This window comes from Odocoileus virginianus, chromosome 13, assembly GCF_023699985.2.
Source record: "Odocoileus virginianus isolate 20LAN1187 ecotype Illinois chromosome 13, Ovbor_1.2, whole genome shotgun sequence".
Classification (NCBI taxonomy): Eukaryota; Metazoa; Chordata; class Mammalia; order Artiodactyla; family Cervidae; genus Odocoileus; species Odocoileus virginianus.
Genome location: NC_069686.1, coordinates 33,954,648 through 33,979,171, shown reverse-complemented (window position 1 = coordinate 33,979,171; position 24,524 = coordinate 33,954,648).

Below are 24,524 nucleotides of genomic sequence, written 5' to 3'. Positions count from 1 at the left end.
ACTTAATTATCTCATTTCTTTTTTGTGGTGAGAACATTTAAGATCTAGGCTCAGCAGCTTTGAAGTATATAATACATTAATGGTTTTTCCATATTATCCTGGATGTAAAAATAAAAGCCAATAGTATGAATGCTAAAGAAAATATGTGCTAACCGTATCTTTGCAGAATGGATTAGACAAAGATTTATTAGGACAAATTTTCTTTGTAAAATAAAAACATGGTAGGCGTTAGCATCTGTCCCTTATTCTGCATAAAAAGATGCAGTCTGATGCAAAGAATCGCCATTTTTATTTGTAAATTCAACTCCCCTCCACTCCTTACTCATGTCATCTGAGTAGAGTTCTAGTAACAAGGTCTGAGAGTAAATATATAAAAGGGATTTAAGCTAATTGAGGTGTGCTATGTCTACATCAATTTGTTCAGGAATGAGCAGGTAACCTAAGCCATGCCAATCAGAGTAAATCTTTACATGGAATTCCCAGAGTAATAGCTGCCAGGTAAAGACTCTATCTTTTTCTTTTTTTAAGTTGGATTTGACTAGGTTTGCCAGTTCCATAATCTCCAGCAGTTATTTTTCAGCCCTGAGGAAAGAGCCCTCTGGAATGAATGAAACTATGTGTGGGTGATATTGCTTTACCCTTTGTTTCTAGGAGGACATGATGTCAGACATACCCTTGAATGATTCAGTTATTAGAACCAATGTATTCCATTATTCACCTGAGGCTAATTCAAACTGAGTTTTCTATGAAACTGAAAAAATTTGCACTGATACAGGAAATATTATGTATGACATATGATTAATAAGATGAACTGATGTGAGAACATCTAGAACATATTTAGTGATAAGATTCTATAGTGAAAGAGAAGAAAGATAGGGTTTAAATTCTCCATCACTTATTATTTACATTATCTTTTATTTTAAGTGGTATCAAGCTTTTTTAATAGCTGGGTGGTATTCCGCTGTAAATAGGTACCACATCTTCTTTATCAACTTATCTGTCAGTGGGCGTTTAGGTTGTTCCATGCTTGACTGTTGTAAATAGTGCTGGTGTAAACATAGTTGTTCATGTATCTTTTTGAACTACAGTTTTGTCTGGGATATATGCCCAGGAGTGGGATTGCTGGATCATATAGTAATTCCATGTTTAGTTTTATGAGGAACTTCTGTACTATTTTCTATCATGGCTGCACCACTTTACATTCCAACCAACAGTATAGGAGGGTTTCCTTTTCTCCACATATTCTCCAGAATTTGTTATTTGTAGACATTTAAATGATGGCTATTCTGACTCGTGTGAGATGGTACCTCATTATAGTTTTGATTTGCAATTCTCTAATATTTAGTGATTTTGAGCATTTTTTCATGTTCCTTTTGAGCATTAGGAAGCATCACTATGAACAAAGCTAGTGGAGGTGATGGAATTCCAGTTGAGCTATTTCAAATCCTAAAAGATAATTCTGTGAAAGTGCTGCACTCAATATGCCAGCAAATTTGGAAAACTCAGCAGAGGCCACAGGACTGGAAGATGTCAGTTTTCATTCCAGTCCCAAAGAAAGACAATGACAACGAATGCTCAAATAACCGCACATTTGCACTCATCTCACATGCTAGTAAAGTAATGCTCAAAATTCTCCAAGCCAGGCTTCAACAGGATGTGAACCGTGAACTTCCAGATGTTCCAGCTGGATTTAGAAAAGGCAGAGGAACCAGAGATCAAATTGCCAGCATCCACTGGATCATCAAAAAAGCAAGAGAGTTACAGAAAAATATCTACTTCTGCTTTATTGACTATGCCAAAGCCTTTGATTGTGTGGAGCACAACAAACTGGAAAATTCTTAAAGAGATGGGAATACCAGACCACCTGACCTGCCTCTTGAAAGATCTGCGTACAGGCCAGGAAGCAACAGTTAGAACTGGACATGGAACAAGAGACTGGTTCCAAATAGGAAAAGGAATATGTCAAGGCTGTGTATTGTCACCCTGCTTATTTAACTTATATGCAGAGTACATCATGAGAAATGCTGGGCTGGAGGAAGCACAAGCTGGAATCAAGATTTCTGGGAGAAATATCAATAACCTCAGATATGCAGATGATACCACCCTTATGGCAGAAGAAGAACTAAAGAGCCTCTTGATGAAAATGAAAGAGGAGAGTGAAAAAGTTGGCTTAAAGCTCAACATTTAGAAAACTCAGATCATGGCATCTGGTCCCATCATTTCATGGCAAATAGATGATGAAACAGTGAAAACAGTGACAGACTTTATTTTCTTGGGCTTCAAAATCACTGCAGATGGTGAGTGTAGCCAAGAAATTCAAAGGCACTTGCTCCTTGGCAGAAAAGTTATGAGTAACTTAGACAGCATATTAAAAAGCAGAGACATTACTTTGCCAACAAAAGTCCATCTAGTCAAAGCTATGGTTTTTCCAGTGGTCAAGTATAGATGTGAGAGTTGGATTATAAAGAAAGCTGAGCACCAAAGAACTGATGCTTTTGAACTGTGGTATTGGAGAAGACTCTTGAGAGTCCCTTGGACATCAAGGAGCTCCAACAAGTGCATCCTAAAGGAACTCAGTCCTGAATAGTCGTTGGAAGGACTGATGCTGAAGCTGAAGCTCCAATACTTTGACCACCTGATGTGAGGACCTGACTCATTGAAAAGACCCTGATGCTGGGAAAGCTTGAAGGCAGGAGGAGAAGGGGACAACAGAGGATAAGATGGTGGATGGCATCATTGACTCAATGGACATGAGTTTGAGTAAACTTCGGGAGCTGGAAGTGAACAGGGAGGCCTGGCATGCTGCAGTCCATAGGGTTGCAAAGAGTCGGACATGACTGAGCAACTGAACTGAACTGAACTGATTGAACATCTATACATCTTCTTTGGAGAAATGTCCATTTATCTCTTTAACCCATATTTGAAAAGCATTGTTTGTTTTTGTGCTATTGAATTGTATGAGCTGTTAGCATATTTTGGAAATTGAGCCCTTGTCAGTTATATCATCTGGAAAGGCAATGGCACCCCACTCCAGTACTCTTGTCTGGAAAATCCCATGGATGGAGGAGCCTGGTGGGCTGCAGTCCATGGGGTCGCGAAGAGTCAGACACGACTGAGCGACTTCACTTTCACTTTTCACTTTCATGCATTGGAGAAGGAAATGGCAACCCACTCCAGTGTTCTTGCCTGGAGAATCCCAGGGACGGGGGAGCCTGGTGGGCTGCCATCTATGGGGTCGCACAGAGTCGAACACGACTGAAGTGACTTAGCAACAGCAACAGCAGCAGTTGTATCATCTGCAAATATTTTCTCCCATTCTATAGGTTGTTTTTTTGTTTTGTTGATAGTTTCCTTTGCTTTGCAAAAAGCTTGTAAGCTTGATTAGGTATTATTTGCTTTTTAAAATTTCTATTGCCTTGGGAGACTGTGAAAGTCATTGTTTATATAGTTTTTAAATTTTTGACAAAATCTGCTATACTCACCTTTTATTTTTGACCCTCTGACTGAAGATTCTCACTCTGTTTACTTGAAATAAAGTGTGTGGGATTATAACTAGTTTAGAAAATATATTAGCTTTTATAGTCCCAGTTTCTCAACCAAATCCTCAGGAATGAGGCAAAGTGAGAAGAGAATGTAAATTAGTACTTGCAGATGAAAATGAAGGGGCTTTTTAGAGAATGTGATGAAGTGTAAGAGATGGAGAGGTACAAAGGAGTTCTGTGATCCAAAGCACAGGCTAGCTACTGTCCTCAACCCTGGCTACACAATAGAATTATTGATGGATATTTTTTTAAATAATCATACTTGGAACTCACTCTGGATCAATGAAATTAGGTCTCATTATTGAAGCAACTGACATTTGACTTTAAAGCTCCACTGATGACTCCATTGTACAGGTAGGATGCAAGGCCATTGGGATAAAAGAAAAAGTGGTGCTATTCATTTAGTTTATGTGGTTGTAGTTATTTTTATGTTTCAATTTTAATCCACCTATTAATTCATTAGCTCACTAATTCCTGCATCCATCCATCCATTTGTTCATTCATTTGTCCTTTCATTTCTTTAGTTACTCATCTATGCACTCATTTGATCAGCTACCCATTTATTTGTTCTTTCATCTACTGACTTAGAGTCAGTCAATCATGTACTCAGTCCACTATTTATCAAGTACTTAAACTCTGCTTCCAGAGATAAATGAGTACAATAAAATAGGTTAATGCCTTTCAAAACTACCAGTTAGTTGTAGCAGTGTTCCTCACAGTGTGTGCTGAGAAGTTATTTCTCTGCCTTATTAAAAGGGATTATGAGAAACACTGGTTGAAGTTATGAAAACTGTTCTTTTAATGTCATTTACATGGATTGGTAATATCTCTGAATCTCTGATACACTTAAGGATACTGGAAGTTCTAATTTTAAACTTACTAAAGTGAGATGATGACTGAGGAAAATAAATAAATAATGTGCAATTGACACTTCCCTCCCTCACACCAAAGAAAGTTTGGTTTAATATCTTCAGCTGAAAAAAATGCAGATAATCACTATAATTAACTTTGGTTCAGTTCTTAGTCCATTTTCTATTTCCAGATATTTCTAATTCCCATGAAAGTCTCATTTATATATCTTTTAATCCATTCAGTTAAAACTTCTCCAACCTCCCTCTTTATTGAATTGAGCCAAGTTTTGGGTTGATATGTTTTGTTTTAGTTGCTGCTTATTTATTTGTACTTATTCACTCAACCTTAATATAGATCATGTTACAGAGTCTATGGTTACTGTTTATTTTCGAGTGAGAACAGGATGTAAGTACTACATGTTCTTGAACATCAGTACCAATTTTATCTTTCTCACTTGCTAAACTCTTAAAGAACTTGTACTCCTATGGGTATAATGTACATTTTACAGTCATTTTTGTATTTAATGAGAGAGAAGACTTTGTCAGACTCCTTCAAAAATCCGTTGGTTCATACTACTGGTTTTATACATTCCTAAATATTTATAGCTCTCAGTTTTCATGTGCACTTTCTTTTAACAGGGCTTCTAAAATGAGTTGATAAAAATGCCTATCAGAGGTGCCTCAGCCTTAGTTCTTTAGAATTCTTTTGTTTACCCTGTTTTAAAAAAATCATTTTTTAAAATATAAGTATTTCCTAAATTATTATTAGTGTGAGTATAATGCAAACATGTCAATTTTCCCCAAAGATGGAAATTGTATGAAAAAGAGAAAATATATCACCTTTGTTTTCTTGTTACCAATCCTACTCCATAGAAGTTAACGAGTCCTAATTATTTCTTAAGTACCTCTTCCTGAAATTTTATATACTGATGACATTGCAGCATTGGTTCCCCCAGAGGGAGAAGGAAAAAAAATTACCTAACAGCCTCTACTTCCATTTTGTGAAAATTTTGCCCAACAAACTGTCACGCTCTGAAACTTCATGTTCAGCATGCTAGGTGCAGGACAGTGCCTCCTGGGGAAGGCTCCGGGCAGGATGTAAGGGATGCTTTGTGTGAATAGGAGGTAAAATACTGTCAAATTAAGTCTCCTCCTTCCTGAATACTGGGCTTTTCCTCCTGACCAGCCATCACTGGAAAAAGAGCAGTTGAGGCTGAGAGAGACTGAACTGGTGCATGAGATTTGCTTAATGTTCTTTGTATATTTTAGTGTGTGTGCATGTGTTCTTAATTTTATGTACTGAAAAATTATCAATATTTTAATTCATGGCTTATGAAGTATTAAATGAAATGAAGATTTCATAACTGTTGGCAATCAGATATTTTTTACTTCACAAAAACTGCCAACTATCATCCGCATTCAGTTCAGTTCAGTTCAGTTGCTCAGTTGTGTCCGACTCTTTGCAACCCCATGAATCATAGCACACCAGGCCTCCCTGTCCATCACCAACTCCAGGAGTTTACTCAAACTCATGTCCATTGAGTCGGTGATGCCATCCAGCCATCTCATCCTCTGTCATCCCCTTCTTCTCCTGCCCCCAATCCCTCCCAACATCAGGGTCTTTCCCAATGAGTCAACTCTGCATGAGGTGGCCAAAGTATTGGAGTTTCAGCTTCAGCATTAGTCCTTCCAATGAACACCCAGGACTGATCTCCTTTAGGATGGACTGGTTGGATCTCCTTGCAGTCCAAGGGACTCTCAAGAGTCTTCGCCAACACCACAGTTCAAAAGCATCAATTTTTCGGTGCTCAGCAAACTTCACAGTCCAACTCTCACATCCATACATGACCACTGGAAAAACCATAGCCTTGACTAGATGCATTAGTTGCCAGAAAAATTAAAATCAAGCTTAAGAAATTTACATGTGGCCAAATAATTTCAAAAGCAAAATTATAAAATTCTTTGAAATATATTTACAAAACAAATCATATTTATTGTGACAAGTGAATATGTTTTAATGTTTGTTCTACTTTGTGTAGTACTTCTGAAAGTAAGAAACTTAGGGTTAGTGAGGATCTTAAAGTGGCCTTGTGCTCAAAGGGTCATTTTCTAAATCCTAGAATCAATACAGATGTTCTCTGACTCTTATCTATGTTTGAAAATTCTCCTTTTAGAGGACTTAGATAAACTCTTAGAAGAAGAGACCTCTTGGCTAGAAGCAACCTCTTGGCTAGCACACTTGTGCATGAGTTCTTTGTCTCTTCAGTCATGTCTGACTCTTTGTGACCCTATGGACCATAGCTTGCAGTCTCCTCTGTTCTTGGGATTCTCCAGGCAAGAATACTGGAGTGGGATGCCATGCCCTCCTCCAGCAGATCTTTCCTGACCCAGGGATTGAACCCACATCTCTTAACCTCTCCTGCACTGACAGGTGAAGTCTTTACCACTAGCGCCACATTGGAAGTCCCTTACTAGAAGTCAAGGATATAGTTAATATGCATGCATGTACACATACATACAAGCATAGAGAAAATGGCAGAAACTTGGGAGACCTGGTGCACTCAAAACCTCAATGAAAGAAGAAATGACAAAAGTAGATTTTGGTGAACTCAGGTAAACATACATGACTTGTACAGTTAATAATCTTCATTGGATTGAATTGAAAGATGCATTGGGAGAAACATGGAGATGTCTGTAGTCTCAAATTAGAAAAGCCATATTTGATTAGTGTGAGTCATTATACCATCAGGATAAAAGAAAAAAGTGGTGTTATTCATTCAGTTTATGTGGTTGTAGTTATTTTTATGTTTCAATTTTAATCCACCTATTAATTCATCAACTCACTAATTCCTGCATCCATCCATCTGTCCATCCATCCATTCATAGGTCATTATGTCAAAGATGAAGAGAACATTGTTTATCTAATGAGAATTTCTTTATTAGATGGATAATAAAAGTTGTGCTCCTAGTGTAGATTTAATACATCAAAATTCACTGTACTTGAACTAGTAGAAGTAGTTCTACAGAAACCTTCGTGAATTATCTCTGAAACTGATCAAAGTTAATTAAAGTTAAGGACTTTTACTTATTAATTAATTGATTTTATTCCAGCATCCTTCCTTAACAGACAAAATTTCAGCTAAATTTTTTTTTTTTTTTTTTTGGCAAAACAAGAGTGTCTGAACTGAAATGAAAATCTTAGATAAAGGTCAAAACTTTTGGTGTTTTATAGACTTTATTTGCCTTCAAAATGTGAATCATTTCTTTATGTCCCAGTGCTTTGAACTACAGATGAAATAACTTGACATGTTATAAAATGTAAAAGTCGATCTGAAATATTTTGATTACATAGTTTTCGGAAGGCTTCTTCTTCTGTTTCTTTTTCTTTTAAGTACAGAGTTCATTTTTCATTGTCTCCTACGCTTGAGGACTATTCTCTGAGTGATTAAGCTTGCTCTGTGCATGGCAAGTATAAGAAATAAATGGATAGGACTACAAATTTGTGATTAGCACAAGGTAGGTTTGTGTGAGATATAATTTTCCAACAGCCTGAGAAACAGAATTTCTTTAGGTTTACAGTTTACTTACAATCACTGGGAATGTTACCTTCACCACCTTCACCAGTGCTCACTGTAGTCACTCTTTTCAAGCTGCCTATATTTTGCTATACTTTAAAAAAAATTGCTTTGAGAAGATTGAGGATCTTTTTCTTTTACTAATGACTATAATCAATATTTATTTCAAAGTAGAATAATCAGAAACAGGAAAATCAAGGAGAAAAGGTACAATCCACAGCAGTCAGAAATTGTTAAATTCAGGATATTCAAGAATTGACAATCCTCTTTTCACTCTCTTATTTTTAAGCACTTCTAGTGAATGTCAGCATTGTTTCTCAAATTTAGGGAGGGCACCAAGATTTGAAAATATTTATTTGACTCTGATTATAATTAAGACACATTGTGTGCTCAGTCATGTCCGACTCTTTGTGACTCCACAGACTGCAGCCCACCAGGCTCTTGTCCATGGGACTCTCCAGGCAAGAATACTGGAGTAGGTTGCCATTTCCTCCTCCAGGGGATCTTCCTGACCTAAGAATCAAACCTGCATCTCCTGCATTGGCAGGTAGATTTTTTCAGCACGAAAAGTTTTTGCTTTTTAAAATTAAGAATGGTGAATAACTGATTGCATTAATTGTTTGCTATCTTAATATGTCTTCCCTCCTTGGTGGCTCCTGGTAAAGAATCCACCTACCAATGCAGGAGCTGCAGGAGATACAGCTTCCATCCCTGGGTCAGGAAGATCCCCTGGAGGAGGAAATGGCAACCCACTCCAGTATTCTTGCCTGGAGAAATCCATGGACAGAGGAGCCTAGTGGGCTACAGTCCCTGGGGTCGCAAAGAGTCAGACACGTCACTCACTTCACTGACACAGATCATCCAATACTGTAAAAACATCAGTGGGCTCAGTGAGGTCATTTTACCATTGATTACACAACAAATAAATAGTGAAGCTGAGGTTAAAATCTAAGCATATAAAAATTCAAGGTCTATAGTGTATTTCCCATTTTGAAAATTTTAAGTCTGTAGAAATGTTGAGAGCAGAGTATAGTGAATTCACTGTTAATCAAATTTACTAATTGTTAAATTCTTGCAATATTTGTTCTCTTTCTCTCTCACACTCTCTCTCTATATATCACCCCAAATATTTCTTTCAGCATGTATCACAAAGAATAAGAACATTCTTCTGCTTAAGCACTTGCCATCTTTGCAGCTGGGCTTCCCAGGAGGCTCAGTGGTAAAGAATCTGCCTGTCAATGCAGGAGATGCAGATGTGGGTTAGATCCCTGAGTTGGGAAGATCCCCTGGAGTAGGAAATGGCAACCAGCTCCAGTATTCTTGCCCGGAAAATTCCATGACAGTAGCTCCATGAGGTTGCAAAGAATGAGTGACTGAGCACACAAACATGTTTGCAGTTAGAACATTTAACATTAATTCAGAAATATCATCTAACATACCTTCTATGTTAATGGGCTTCCTTGGTGACTCAGCTGGTAAAGAATCCACCTGCAATGCAGGAGACCTGGGTTTGATCCCTGGGTTGGGAAGATCCGCTGGAGGAGGGCATGGCAAATCACTCCAGTATTCTTGCCAGGAGAATACCCATGGACAGAGAAGCCCAGTGAGCTACAGTCCATGGGATCACAGAGTCAGACATGACTGAGTGACTTTCACTTCACTATTGTTAATAGTGCCTGCTCCCCCAGTTTTTTAATGAAAAGATTCATACTTTCAATTTCTCTGCTATACTGATTTCTTTGCTATAACATTGTGCTTTTTACAATAGCAAACAAAGGGGAGATGACTAATAATATAAAAAGGTTAAAGAAATGATAGTGTAACCATGTGATGCAATATTATACCTCAAAAAATGAATTTTTTTTCTTCTGCCAAGTCTTTCCCTTGGCATATGTGTATGTTAATTTGCATAGTTGTTAAAACACATACTATGGTTGACTCATGTTTAAAATATTTATAGTCAATGATGTGGAATGGTGATGTGCAATTTGAGATGATGGAGTAACCTGGGGTGATTGTGGAATCAAAAATCCAAAGGCAAATTTAGGCCTTGAGCATAAACCAGGGTCAACACAAAGATGAGGCATCTGTATCGCTGTCAACTTAGCAAATAAATCAACTGATGCAGGGAGGAGGAGAAAGAAAATTAGAAACTTTAGTTGATCTCTCCAGTCACTTCTTTAACACCTGCAATGAGCCTGTTTCCTCCCCTGTATCATTGTAATGTGTTTATTTGGTAAAGTCAAATGGCTCCTTTAAAGATAATTTAATTCCTTTTAATTAAGGAAGCCTATTTTAATAGCTAGCATTTTGATACATGTGGTGCTCATGGCTCCCAACATATTGAACACTCTGCTCATTAGGAAAGTCTTTAAAAAGTCATTCAGTGCTGACAGTATCTTCCCCTTAGCAAATGCAAAACGATAATTTAAGTTCAACATAATTGCAATATTATTCACAAACTCAAAGATAAATATTATAAACATCCCAAAAGTACAATTTATGTGTATAAAATAACTGGACACATGGACCAGAATATAGCTTTTAAATGGTAGTAGGTAATACTTGTGGTTTGAATTTTTCTTGCTTTTACTAAAAATGAATGCACTAGCAAAAACCTAGCATTACGATAGAAACTATTAAGATGATGTTTCATTGCTTTTGCCCCTGCAAATGACTTTAAACTTAAACATTTATTTTATTGAGGCAAACAAAAGTCTCAACTCCAGAAGTCTAAATTGAGTTGAATGAGGTATTCTCTTTGCTGAGCCTTTGTCTCATCCAGACAGGCTAAAGTGCAAGGGGGATGATTTGATCTCATTACGTTGCTGCTGGTGGTGGTTATCACAGATGGTGAGGGTTTTCATCACAGACCTGTGCAACCGGAGACGCAGAACAAAGGGGCCGCCCAGCCTCCAGGTGGTCATTTCTGGTAATTAATGCCTTGGGGAAAGTTCAGCTCGGTAACAATATAATAGCCTGGTGAGCCTGCCAAGGAAGTGGCCCTTTCCAAAACAATTCTTTTTTTTTTTTTTAACCTTTTCTCCTGTCAGTCAACTGACATATAGCTGTGCACAAGAGATTTATTTTCTAACAGAGGAGCCAATTAGAAGGGGAGGATTGAGTGTAATTTTTCCTGTTGCTCTTGCTGACAAAACCCAGGTAGCCCTCATCCAGTGCATTCAGTTTTCCTTCTTGCTTACCACTGTCTGGATTTCTCTGGAAATGGCTTGTCCACTTTCAGTGCCTAATGTGTGACTTATACAAACTAGGGCTTATCTCCGATATGCTGTGAAAAGGAGTATTTGGTTAGTACTTAAACAGACTAACAGTTTCTTTAGTTGTGAAAAGTTAACTGTATCAGGAACACTTTTTCCAAATATGAAAGACGATTCTGATCCTCAGAATGATATATTAACTGCTGAAAAGTCATAGGAGATATGAAGAAGTGGATTAGGTGTTTATGAAGGGCTGTAAGCTAGACCTTTCAGAATGAATCATCTTTTGGCAACGACTAACATTTATTGTAGCTCAGATGGTAAAGTGTCTGTCTGCAATGCAGGAGACCCGGGTTTGATCCCTGCGTCAGGAAGATGCCTTGGAGAAGGAAGTGGCAACCCACTCCAGTATTCTTGCCTAGAGAATCCCATGGACAGAGGAGCCTGGTGGGCTACAGTCCATGGGGTCACAAAGAGTCGGACACGACTGAGTGACTAACACACACACACAAACACAACATTTATTGAGTGCTTATTATGTGTCAGGTTCCTAGCAAATATTATCATTTATAGTCTTTATGGCAAGCCCATGGAAGAGGAATTATTATCCTTAATTTTGCATATAAGAAAATGGAAACTTCAAGAGGCACAATAATTTGTACAAATTTATAAAACCAGTTATGGAGTGTGACTAAAACTCAAGTCACTTCACCATAAATTCTTATTCTACATGAGTTGTCCTTAAACTTTTGTGTTTGTGAGGGTTACATGGAGGGTTTGTTAAGACAGATTTCTGAACCTAAACCCATAGCTTGTGGTCCAGTAGGTCTGAGCTGGGATGCAGGAGTTTCCATTCCTAGCTTGTCATACCTGGTTGATGCTCATGCTTGTGCATCTGAGGACCACACTTTGAGACTCAATGTTCTATACTATGCTGTCTCTTCTAAAAAGTAAGTTGAATTCAGGAAAATGAGCTAATGGATATTAAAGTTGCAGTAAAATTAAACTATAAGAAAACTCTAGTTATTATTAATATTAATAAATAACAAGGTGGGGCTATTTTTAATATTGTTCATAATGAAAGGCTTTTGCTTAGGGAATATCAGTTCAAGTATTCAAGCATTAATCTACACTGTTCATGTATCAAATATCAAACTACAAGCAGATATGGGAGATGCAATGATCAGTTAGAAATGATATTTGTCTATCAAGAGTAAAAATCTCAAGAAAAGACATTTGTTTATAAATTAGTAGGCAGAACAAAAAAAATAACAGGTTAAAAATAGAATGTTTGAAAACACTAAACTGGGAGACATTAAATTCCAACAGGATATTAATTTACCTTGGGGAAAATGATTTCTGAGTATTAGATTCATTCTTCTGCTTTTCATATGTGTTTTATGGCATGCCTTTTCTGTTGTATTTTTCTTGCTTTTATCACATTGTGGGTGAATAACAATCTTTTTTTATGAGTTTTATGTAGAAAGTGGGCATTATTTAACAGGTGATTTCATCTTCTGGCTATTACAGTTTAGCAATAGTGACCATAAATCTAAAAAGGAGTCATAGCTCTCCTTCTCTTGGGTTTGGTCACTATGGTTGCCTGTAGAGTGTCCTTAAAGGGTCATTGGCCAAGAGGCAGGGAGGGCCCAGAGCTCCATGAGCCAGAAAGTTGCCATGATTCTACTGCTGGATGATGCCCTGCCTAAGGGTCTGGTTCATACTGAATGTCTCTGAGGAGTTTATTTTGCTTCCTGGAGAAGCAAGGTTTTTTTTTGTTTTTCTTGATCAGAAATGACTCTCAGGATAGGATAGGGTACAAAGTGACTTCTGGAATTTTATAGGGGGTATACTTACATGTAGCACATTAAAAGTTTGCCCCCAAATTCATACAAAGTGGACACTTAGCTTTCCAACATAGGAAATTAGCAAATTATTCTTATTCATTTTCTTAACCCTTTTCTTCACTGTCTGTTTCCTCTATGCAAATTGTTTTTAGAGATTAGGATGGAACATTTTCCTTGAGAGTACTCTAAAAGTGGAAAATGAGGTGCTCATTGTCATTGAGGGCTGCACTGGCTATCCTGTGAGGCTAGAAACCCTAATTTTCAGGCTTTGTATCATATGTTCTTTCCACGTGGTCCCAGCCACAGTAGAGTGATGTTCTAGTAATTGTTTCTTAATAGGTTCCTTTTCCTAATATTTCTAATTTATAAATCGATTTTTTTTAAATCAAAGAGGTATTGTCCTTTCAATTTCAAGGTATTTAGCAAGCCTGAAAAAAAAATCAATTTTTATTTGATATGTTTGAACTTTAAGAAATTGTGTGCCAAAGCATTTTTAACATAGACCCTGAATTTTCCGAGATATCATGAATTACAAGTTTGGCTTGTACTTACTTGGTGTTGGAGAAGACTCTTGAGAGTCCCTTGGACTGCAGGAAGATCCTACCAGTCCGTCCTAAAGGAGATCAGTCCTGGGTGTTCATTGGAAGGACTGATGTTGAAGCTGAAACTCCAATACTTTGGCCACCTCATGTGAAGAGTTGACTCATTGGAAAAGACCCTGATGCTGGTAGGGATTGGAGGCAGGAGAAGAAGGGGATGACAGAAGATGAGATGGCTGGATGGCATCACTGACTCGATGGACATGGGTCTGGGTAGATTCCGGGAGTTGGTGATGGACAGGGAGGCCTGGCGTGCTGCGATTCATGGGGTTGCAAAGAGTCAGACACGACTGAGCCACTGAACTGAACTGAACTTGTACTTACTATATTTTCCAAAACATTATATGAACTCAAAGCAAGTTTTTGTTTGTTTTGTAACTTTTGAAACTAATACCTAATGCTATTAATCCCCTAACAGTGCACCAGTTTATATGTCAAGCCTTTTATATAAATTTAAAATATATTCAATCCTATTACATCTCTGTATTATAGGTGACATTATCATTACATTTTCTTGATGGGGAAACTGAGGTTTATAAACATTACATGCTTTGCATATGATCATTCTGATAGTGATGGCTAGCCATATAATTTCTGGGTCAAGTGCAAAATGAAAATGTATGCCCCTTTTTCAAAAAGGAGGAAAAAATCTTTTCCGTTTCTTTTATAGTCTCTGTCTCAAATTGTCATTGTTTTTTATTCTCTGTTGAATGTATCCTTGCATGGGTATGAGGATACTCATGTGATACATATAAACTCTAAGAGATGCCTGGATCCCCTCCCTGTAACTTGCTGCCCTGAGCTTGCATGCCTATCCTCACCTTCCCCTGCCCAGGCCCTGCCAGGGGCAGAATACAGCATCACTGTGGCAGAGATGGGAGGGTAAGTCTGAAGAATGGCTTGGGTACCAGGAGAGAGGCAGCAGGTAGCTGAGAGCCCATCCCAGGAAGGCAGAACATTGAGAGAGGCGCTGGTGCTATTGTCCCCTCTGACTTTGCTTAACAAATCACAAATTCAGAATAAATTTATGAAGAACTTCAAGACAACCACTGTAGAACATTAAAACCCGAACATGGGAGCCTCTTCTAACCCTTGATTCCAGAGGAAGCATTCATAAAAAGAAGACTCACGTTCATAAAACTTTATAACCTTACCCTCCCATGAAGCTGGCACTGTTAGTACTAAGTTAAGAATCTAGCCCAGTTATGTAGGATTCCAAACCTTCATGTCCTGGGAATCATGTCATTCCATAGAGGCAACAGGAGTTCACAAAAACCACCCTTTGAAGGCTTTTACTAAGATAAGAGGAATTGTCATATGTCTGATGTTGGGGAGGAATAACCCTCACCTTTTAGGCAATTATGTCATTGAAGGCTCTGACTCTTGATTGTCATCATGCTTTCAATCAAATGATTTGACCAGCATATCTCTATGAAAGCATACAATATGAGTCGTGTTCATGCATCACTTTCATTGCTTAAAAACAGTTTCGCTATTATAGTGACCTGAAGACTTTCCTCCTTAACCTGTTAATTAGCTTTTTTCTGAACCAATGCTTCATGTTGGCCATGTGCTTCTCAGCCTCAGACAGTAGCCACCCTTGGATGTGATGGACAAGCTCCTCAAGAAGTTAGGCTGGAGTCCTCTGTTTAGAGATGAGGCTGACACCCAGTACCAGCCCACACTGCTGTTAGAATTTAATGACAAACTTCCCTTTTAAGTCTGGGTTCAAATTTCATCTCAGGAAAGAAAAGCAAATTCACTACCAGACCCACACGTTTCCCATTACCCTTAATAAAATATATTCCATAGTGAGGAGTGACATTTTGAAAGAATAGACCTTTCAGCAGACTGTCTCTATGCCATTGTGCATAACTGAAGCCTGGCTGGTCATAAAGGAAGATGCTGGGGAAGTGGATTAATATGTAAACCAACCTGGGCGACTTAAAATGATGAATTCTAGGGCATACTTCATGAAATTTCCTTCATTTTGTGAGCAATTGTGCTCAGAAATGAATTTGTATTCATTAGGCTCCCCCTTTTTCCTTTAGAAAATGATAGGCTTTGTTTTTCTTGAAAAGTTTGTTTTTAACAATGTGACAAATTAATTCTGTGGAATAAATGTTTGTAACTAAAGCATGATGTAGAAAATTATGGATAGAAAATAAAACATACTTTCCAAAAGCATAGGGTAGCCCAGTTCTCCTGTAGTACCTGACTTGAGAAAGCAGTGGATACAGTCTGTTGTGTATTTTTGGATTTTTAAGAAACATATTAAAATTCACATATGTAGGCTTATTTTAATATGATAGACATTAAAGCACCCTTAATTTCTAAATGAATTACTGCAGCTAAAAGCATTGGGATTTAATTGTGATCCTGTTCTGAGCACACAGCAGTCTTCTCCATCAGATAGGAGCCAGAAGAGCAGAGATTAGGGGATTTGAGCTGGCCTCCTGAGATCAAGGATCTGTTTCTTGACATCCTCCTAGAAGCGTCTATTGTGTATCACTACTATCAACACAGTTTCTTTCCAGAGAGTGACAAAACATCTTAAAGCTATAAATACTCAGGCCACCCTTCCCAACAATGAAATAATTATAATTAAGTACACCTCCAACTCCTAGGCCTTAGATTGCACCTAATGGACTGTCAGAAAGAAATATGGAGCTTGATGGGTCATGCATTTATCAGCTGGCACTCTGTTCCAGCATCTTCAGAATATTGTTTTCAGAGAGGAGAGTTCATAAGAAAGACAAGCTCCATGAACCATGCATTTTCTTTTTTAAATGAATAATGATGCCTCTGACTCATCAGGGAGTGTAAAAGATGCATTGGATTATGTGATGGGCATAACAAGCTTTGTTGGTGCAAAGACTCAACTTTATGATTTCTCTATTTGATAGTGCCCAGTATTATTAAGACAATATTTCTACATATTTCAAAATGATCCACAGACTACAAAAATTTGCATCACTATGCTTTCAATAAAGAAAGCATTCAAAACAGTCTTGGAATTGCTGCCATTTGTCCTGCCTACACATGAGAGGAAGAGTAGCCAGAGGAAGGGAAGTCCTCGGTGACAGTTCTTAAAGAGTGTGGCAGAGTCCCAGGAATGAGGTGAAGAGTCAAGCTGCATTTATGAAAAGTGCTCAGAGCTCAGTGCTCTTATGTACTGCCAATGTAGAATCACTCCTAAATTTGCCATAATCCATTTACTAGTTGAAGGAGGTTTACCTGTCCCCATGCTCCTCACAAAGAAAATGCTATATAAGCCAAATCACAGAAATAAGCTATGGATGCAGAATATGCTTCTCTTTGCCAACTTCTCTGGCTTGAATTCCACATAGGTCATCTCCCAGGAGGGGAGTGATCATAGAGTTCAGTTAAGCATAAAGAATTTTGAAACTCATGTGTATCTTTCCAAATAATAGGTGATTGGGACACAAAGTTTAACTGAAACTTAATGGTCTTCTCAAAAGTCTCAAAGCACTGATTATTTCACAGTGAAAATTCACTTCACATACCTGCACCTCCTTTCCACACGACTTGTACTGACTTTCTCTTCCCCATCTTGACTAGCGTACAGACACTTTCCTAGGCCTGGACCTTCTCCCTTCTCTGGTTTTTACCACATGCAGTCTGGGAGTGGCTGAATTATAGGCAATTATATTGTAACCTTTACCTACTTCTGTGCAGTCTAACTTTTATGTTATAACCATGCATTTTTTTCATAGTCAGAAAAGTGTATTTTTAAAAATGAAATAATAAGCAAATTTAAGGGCTTAGTTTCCTTTGGAAGCTTTCTTTGCTTAGACCAGAACTGCCAACCTCACAACATGTCTGTTCAGTAACAGTTTACTAAATAATTTTTGTAGTCTACATGTATTGCAGGATAGTCAGTTGTTCATTTAAACATAATAGGGTTTTAATCTATATTGTCTCAATGATCACTAAGCTAGTTGAAGGGAGGAAGCATATGTAACTTAGAGGGTACATCTATCTTTTCCCCCAGAGAAATATTTGTCTCTTTCAAAAACTGAGGTATAGTTGATTTATAGTATATTAGTACAGCATAGTGATTCAAAATTTTTATAGATTACCCTCCATTTATAGTTATTATAAAATACTGGCTATATCCCTGTGTTGTAGAATATACTTTTGTATCCTATTATTTTATACATAGTAATTTTACCTCTTAGTCCCCATTTCTATTTTTTCCCTCTCCAGTTCCTTTTCCCCACTGATCACCACTAGTTTACTCTGTATATTTGTTTCTTATCTCTCTGAGTCTATTTCTTTTTTGTAATATTCATTAGTTTGCTTTATTTTTATATTCTACAAGTAAGTTCTAATGGATAGTATTTGTCTTTCTCTTTCTGACTTATTCCACTAAGCATAATATCCTCCAGGTCCATTCATATCATTGCAAATGGTAAACTTTCATTCCTCTTTATGAATAAACAGTATTTACTGTACACACACACAAACATATACATACACATATAACAATATAATACATATACAATATAGTTGTATATTGTAAATAATGCTGCTATGAACTTTGGGGTACATGGATCTTTTTGAATTAGTGCTTTTGTTTTATTTGGATATATGGCTAGGAGTGGAATTGCTGGATGATATAGTAGTTCTGTTTTTGGTTTTCTGAGGACCCTCCATATTGTTTTCCACAGTGGCTGCCCCAAGTTACACTCCCACCAACAGTGTTCAAGGGTTCCCTTTTCTCTACATCCGCACTAAGATTTGTTATTTGTGTTCTTTTTGATGATAGCCTTTGTGACAGGTGTGAGGCATTATCTCTTTTTGATTTTGATTTGCATTTCTCATGGGGCTTCCTGGGTAGCCCAGGTAAAGAATCCACCTGCCAAGTAGGCGACATGGGTTTGATGCCTGAGTTGGGAAGATCCCCTGGAGAAGGAAATGGCAACCCATTCCAGTATTCTTGCCTGGGAAATCCTATGGACAGAGGAGCCTGGCGGACTACAGTTCATGGGGTTATAGAAGAGTCAGACACGACAGCAAACCACTACCACCAATAATTAGTGCCTGTTGGCCTTCAATCATCAGTATGTCTTCTTTGGAAAAATGTTTATTCAGGTCTTCTGCCCACTTTTTAAATTGGGTCTTTTTCTTGATACTGAGTTGTAATATATATTCTTTTTGGATGTTAACTCCCTTGTTGCTCATATCATTTGCAGATAGTTTCTCCCATTCTGTAGGTTGTCTTTTTGTTTTGTTAATTGCTTTCTTTGCTGTGCAAAAGCTTTTAATTAGATCCTATTTGTTTATTTTTGCTTTTGTTTTCTTTGCCTTGGGAAACAGATCCCAAAGAATATTGCTATGATTTATATCAAAGGATGTTTTGCCTATGTTTTCTTCTAGGAATTTTATGGTATCTGGTCTTACAATTAGGTCTTTAACTGGTTTTGAGTTTATTTTTGTATGTGGTGTGAAAAATGTTCTAATTTCATTCCTTTACCTGTAGCTGTCCAGTTTCCCCAGCAGCACTTATTGAAGGGACAGTCTTTTCTTCATCGTATATTCTTGCTTCCTTTGTTGTTGATGAATTGACCATAAGTGTGTGGCTTTATTTCTGGGCTCTCTATTCTGTTCCCTTGATCTATGTGTCTGTATTTGTGCCAGTACCATGTTGTTTTGTTTACTGTAGCTTTGTAGTACAGTCTGAAGCCAGGGAGCTAGAGAGCTCTGCTCCTCTTTTTCAAGGCTGTTTCAGGTGATTTGTGGGGTTTTGTGTTTCCATACAGATTTCAAAATAATTTGGTTTGGATCTGTGAAAAATTCCATAGGTATTTTGATAGAGCATACATTGAATCTGTAGATTACCTTGGGTACTATGGCAATTTTAACAATACTGATTCTTCCAATCCGTGAACACAGTCTGTCTGTCCATTTAACTATATGTGTCTGCAGTTTCTCTTTATCAATGTCTTACAAGTTTCCAAGTATAGACTTTTTACTTCCTTAGGTAGATGTATTTCTAAGCATACTTTGGGTGTGATTATAATTGGGATTATTTCTATAATTTTACTTTCTGTTAATTCATTTTTAATGTACAGATTTCTGTACATTAATTTTGTATTCTGCAACTTTACTGCATTCACTAATGAACTCTACTAGTTTCATGGTAACATCTTTAGAATTTTCTGTGTGTCTGAAATTTTCTGTCTTGTCACCCACTAACAGTGACAGTTTTACTTCTTCCTTGCCAATTTGGATTCCTCTTAATTCTTGTGTGATTGTTGTGCTTAGGACTTCCAATATTATGTTGAATATAAATGGTGTCACCCAAGCTGTGTTTTCTAGGGGTTGCCCCCTATGTGGACTGCATGTGTCCTTGTGGTGGGCAGACTACTGTGGGCAATCTGGTGGGCTTGTCTGACTCCTAGTCAGTTGGATGCTAGGCCCTGCCTTGTATGGAGGTTGCTGGCCACTGTTTCATAGGGCAGTATCACAAGGTGCCTGGCTGTGGAAACCCTAGTGAGGTCTGTGCTATTGCTGGCTCAGTAGTGGGTAGAGTCAGGATCCTGAAGATCCTTGGGCTGGGGCCAATGCACTGGTGGTGAAGAAAGGTCCTGGGGATATTTCTGGCCCGCTGTGGGGCAGAAGCAGGTCTGGCTGCAGGACCCAGGCATCCCAGAGCCTGTATCAGATCACTGGTGTGTGGGACTGGTTTCTGACACAGATAGCTGTGGTGTCCTGGGTGTCCTAATGCTTGGGTTGGCCCAGTGACTGAGTGGGGCTGGATTTTGGGTGGCTGGATGAGGGTTCCAATGTATCTCAGAGATGATGTTTCCCTGTTGACACTGTTGATACTGTTGGACAGTATCAAATGATCCAAGTACTGGAGCTAGCCTACTGGCAGGTAGGGTTCTGCAGGCTGCGGGTCTGTGATTGTCCTGGGGCTCCTGTCCACTCATCGGTAGATGAGGCTGGTCCAAAAGCTAGAGCAGCCTTACTGGTGGGCAGGATTGGGACCCGGGAAATTTGGAGCTGTTGCCTGCCCACTGGTAGATGGAACTGGGTCTCAGTGTCTCTGTCTGAAGGATGCTGGGGGTCCCAGGCCTGGTGCCTGTGCATTGGTGTATGGGGCCAGGTCCTCTACCCTCTGGTGAGTGGAACCATGTCCAGGGGCAGCTGTGTTCCCAGGGTGAGCTCCAGTTTCCTCCTATCACTCTGGGAGACTTTCTAAGATCAACAAGTAGGTCTGATCTAGGCTCCTTTCAAATGACTACTTCTGCCTTGGGTGTGAGAGATTTTTGTGTGCTCTCCTTAACAGTGGCATCCCTATTTGTACAGTCCTCAGTGTCTCCCAGAAATAAGCCCTGCTAGCCTTCATAATCAAATGTTCTGAGTGTTCATCTTCTGGGTGCAGGGCTCCTGATGTAGGGCTCAAACCTTTCACTCTTTGGGGAGAACCTCTGTAATTGTCCTTATTCTGATTGGGGTTTATCCACTTGATGATGTAGGTCTTAACACACTGAGATTTCTTCCCTTCTCTCCATCTTGTTGTGGTTCCTTCTTTATATCTTCAGTTGTGGAAGATGTTTTATGTTAGATTTTGATTTTTTCCATCAATACTTTTTCTGTAAATAGTCATGGTTTTGGTGAGCCCATGAGAGGAGGTGAGTTCAAGGTCTTCCTTTCCCCTCATCTTGAAAGCTAACTCCTAAGGAGTGCAGCCTTAATTTGAATACATAAGAGAGTTGATGGTGATGATGATGTTGTGCTCCAGTTAAAATAAATGGCCTATTCATGCAGTTCCCTTTCTAAGTTCCAATCTACACTCTGAAGTAGAAAGAAAAATATTTTCTTATTCAGGTTTTCTAATACAAAGAACCTTTGTTGGCAAAGTAATGTCTCTGCTTTTTAATATACTGTCTAGGTTGGTCATAACTTTCCTTCCAAGGAGTAAGCGTCTTTTAATTTCATGTCTGCGGTCACCATCTGCAGTGATTTTGAAGCCCAGAAAAATAAAGTCTGACACTGTTTCCACTGTTTCCCCATCTATTTCCCATGAAGTGATAAGACCAGATGCCATGATCTTAGTTTTCTGAATGTTGAGCTTTAAGCCAATTTTTTCACTCTCCTCTTTCACTTTCATCAAGAGGCTTTTTAGTTCTTCTTCACTTTCTGCCATAAGGGTGGTGCCATCTGCATATCTGAGGTTATTGATATTTCTCCCGGCAATCTTGATTCCAGCCTGAGCTTCATCCAGCCCAGCGTTTCTCATGATGTACTCCATCTAGTCAAGGATATGGTTTTTCCAGTGGTCATGTATGGATGTGAGAGTTGGACTGTGAAGAAAGCTGAGCACCGAAGAACTGATGCTTTTGAGATGTATTGGAGAAGACTCTTGAGAGTCCCTTGGACTGCAAGGAGATCCAACCAGTCCATCCTAAAGGAAATCAGTCCTGAACATTCATTGGAAGGACTGATGCTGAAGCTGAAACTCCAATACTTTGGCCACCTCATGCAACGAGTTGACTCATTGGAAAAGACCCTGATGCTGGTAGGGATTGGGGACAGGAGGAGAAAGGGATGACAGAGGATGAGATGGCTGGATGGCATCACCGACTCGACGGACATGAGTTTGAGTAAACTCTGGGAGTTGGTGATGGACAGGTAGGCCTGGCGTGCTGCGATTCATGGGGTCGCAGAGTTGGACACGACTGAGCAACTGAACTGAACTGAATAAAAAGGAAAATCTGTATGCAGGTCAAGAACAACAGTTAGAACTGTACAGGAAACAATGGACTGGTTCAAAATTAGGCAAGGAATATGTCAAGGCTGTATATTGTCACCCTGTTTATTTAACTTATATGCAGAGCACATCATGCGAAATGATGGGCTGAATGAAGCACAGGTTGGAATCAAGATTGCCGCGAGAAACATCAATAACCTCAGATATGCAGATGACACCACCCTTATGGCAGAAAGCCAAAAGGAACTGAAGAGCCTCTTGATGAAAGTGAAAGAGGAGAGTGAGAAAGTTGGCTTAAAACTCAACATTCAGAAAACTAAGATCATGTCATTTGGTCCCATCACTTCATGGCAAATAGATGGGGAAACAATGGAAACAGTGACAGACTTTATTTTTGGGGACTCCAAAATCACTGCAGATGGGGACTGGAGCCATGAAATTAAAAGACGCTTGCTCCATGGAAGAAACGCTACACCAACCTAGACAGCATTTAAAAAGCAGAGACATTACTTTGCCAACCAACGTCCATCTAGTCAAAGGTATGGTTTTTCCAGTAGTCATGTAGGAATGCGAGAGTTGGACTGTAAAGAAAACTGAGCACTGAAGAATTGATGCTTTTGAACTGTGGTGTTGAAGAAGACTGCTGAGAGTCCCTTGGACAGCAAGGAGATTCAACCAGTCAATCCTAAAGTAAATCATCTTGATTTCCTTCCTGAATCTTCATTGGAAGGACTGATTCTGAAGCTGAAACTCCAATACTTTGGCCACCTGATGTGAAGAACTGACTCACTGGAAAAGACCCTGATGCTGGGAAAGATTTAAGGTGGGAGGAGAAGGGGACAACAGAGGATGAGATGTTTGGATGACATCACCGACTCGATGGACATGAGTTTGAGCAAGCTTTGGGAATTGGTGATGTACAGGGAGACATGGTGTGCTGCAGTCCATGGGGGCACAAAGAGTCAGGACACGACTGAGCAACTGAACTGAACTGAATATGAAGGAAAAACAACGTACTATTGGTCAGGGTAAAAAGTATTGGTCAAATTCTGTAATCTTCTCAGTGTTAACAGAAAAATAAATTTTTCAAATGATTTGTAAATTTTGATGAACTTCACCTTTTTCAAGAAAAATTCTCTAGAAAAACTAGATAAGGATCATCTAATGTTCTTGTGTCTACAAGTTAGAATGAGAGAAAAGTAAAAGTTCTAAACATACTTAAAGTTAATAGCTGGTATGCATGACTCGATTAGAGTTGCTTGAACTAAGTTGCATATGTTTGTGTTTTTTTTTTTCTGTCATTCATGAGCTGATTTACCTAAAAAAAAATTGATTATAAACTGGATAATGAATATCTTAAAGTTCCATGCGATTAATTTTTAAGGGGAACAAACACATTAAAAGATCAGAACTTTTTTAAGATCTTATAATTGAAAGAGAATTTGACTATTTCTCCTGAGGATCCTAAAGTGAAGCAAAAGGCAAAGGAGAAAGGGAAAGATATACCTAAATGAATGCAAAATTTCAGAGACGAACAAGGAGAGATAAGGAAGCCTTCTTAAGTGAAAAATGCAAAGAAATAGAAGATAACAATAGAATGGGAGAGACTAGAGATCTTTTCAAGAAAATTGGAGGTACCAAGAGAACATTTCATGCAAAGATGGCCAGAATAAGGGACAGAAACAGTAAGGATCTAACAGAAGCAGAAGAGATTAAGGAGAGGTGGCAAGAATATAGAGAACTGTATAAAAAAAGGTCTTAATGACCAGGATATCCATGATGATGTGATCAGTCACCTAGAGCCAGGCATCCTTGAGTGTGAAGTCAAGTGGGCCTTAGGAAGCATTACTATGAACAAAGCCAGTGGGGGTGATGGAATTTTAGAAGAATTATTTAAAATCCTAAAGGATGCTGCTATTAAAGTGCTGCATTCAATATGGCAGCAAATTTGGAAAACTCAGCAGTGACCAGAGGACTGGAAAAGGTCAGTTTTCATTCCAACTCCAAGAAAGGCAATGCCAAAAATTGTTCAAATTGCCATACAATTGCGCTCATTTCACAAGCTAGCAAGATAATGATCAAAATCTTTCAAGCTAGGCTTCAGCAGTACATGAACCAAGAACTTCCAGATGTACAAGCTGGGTTTAGA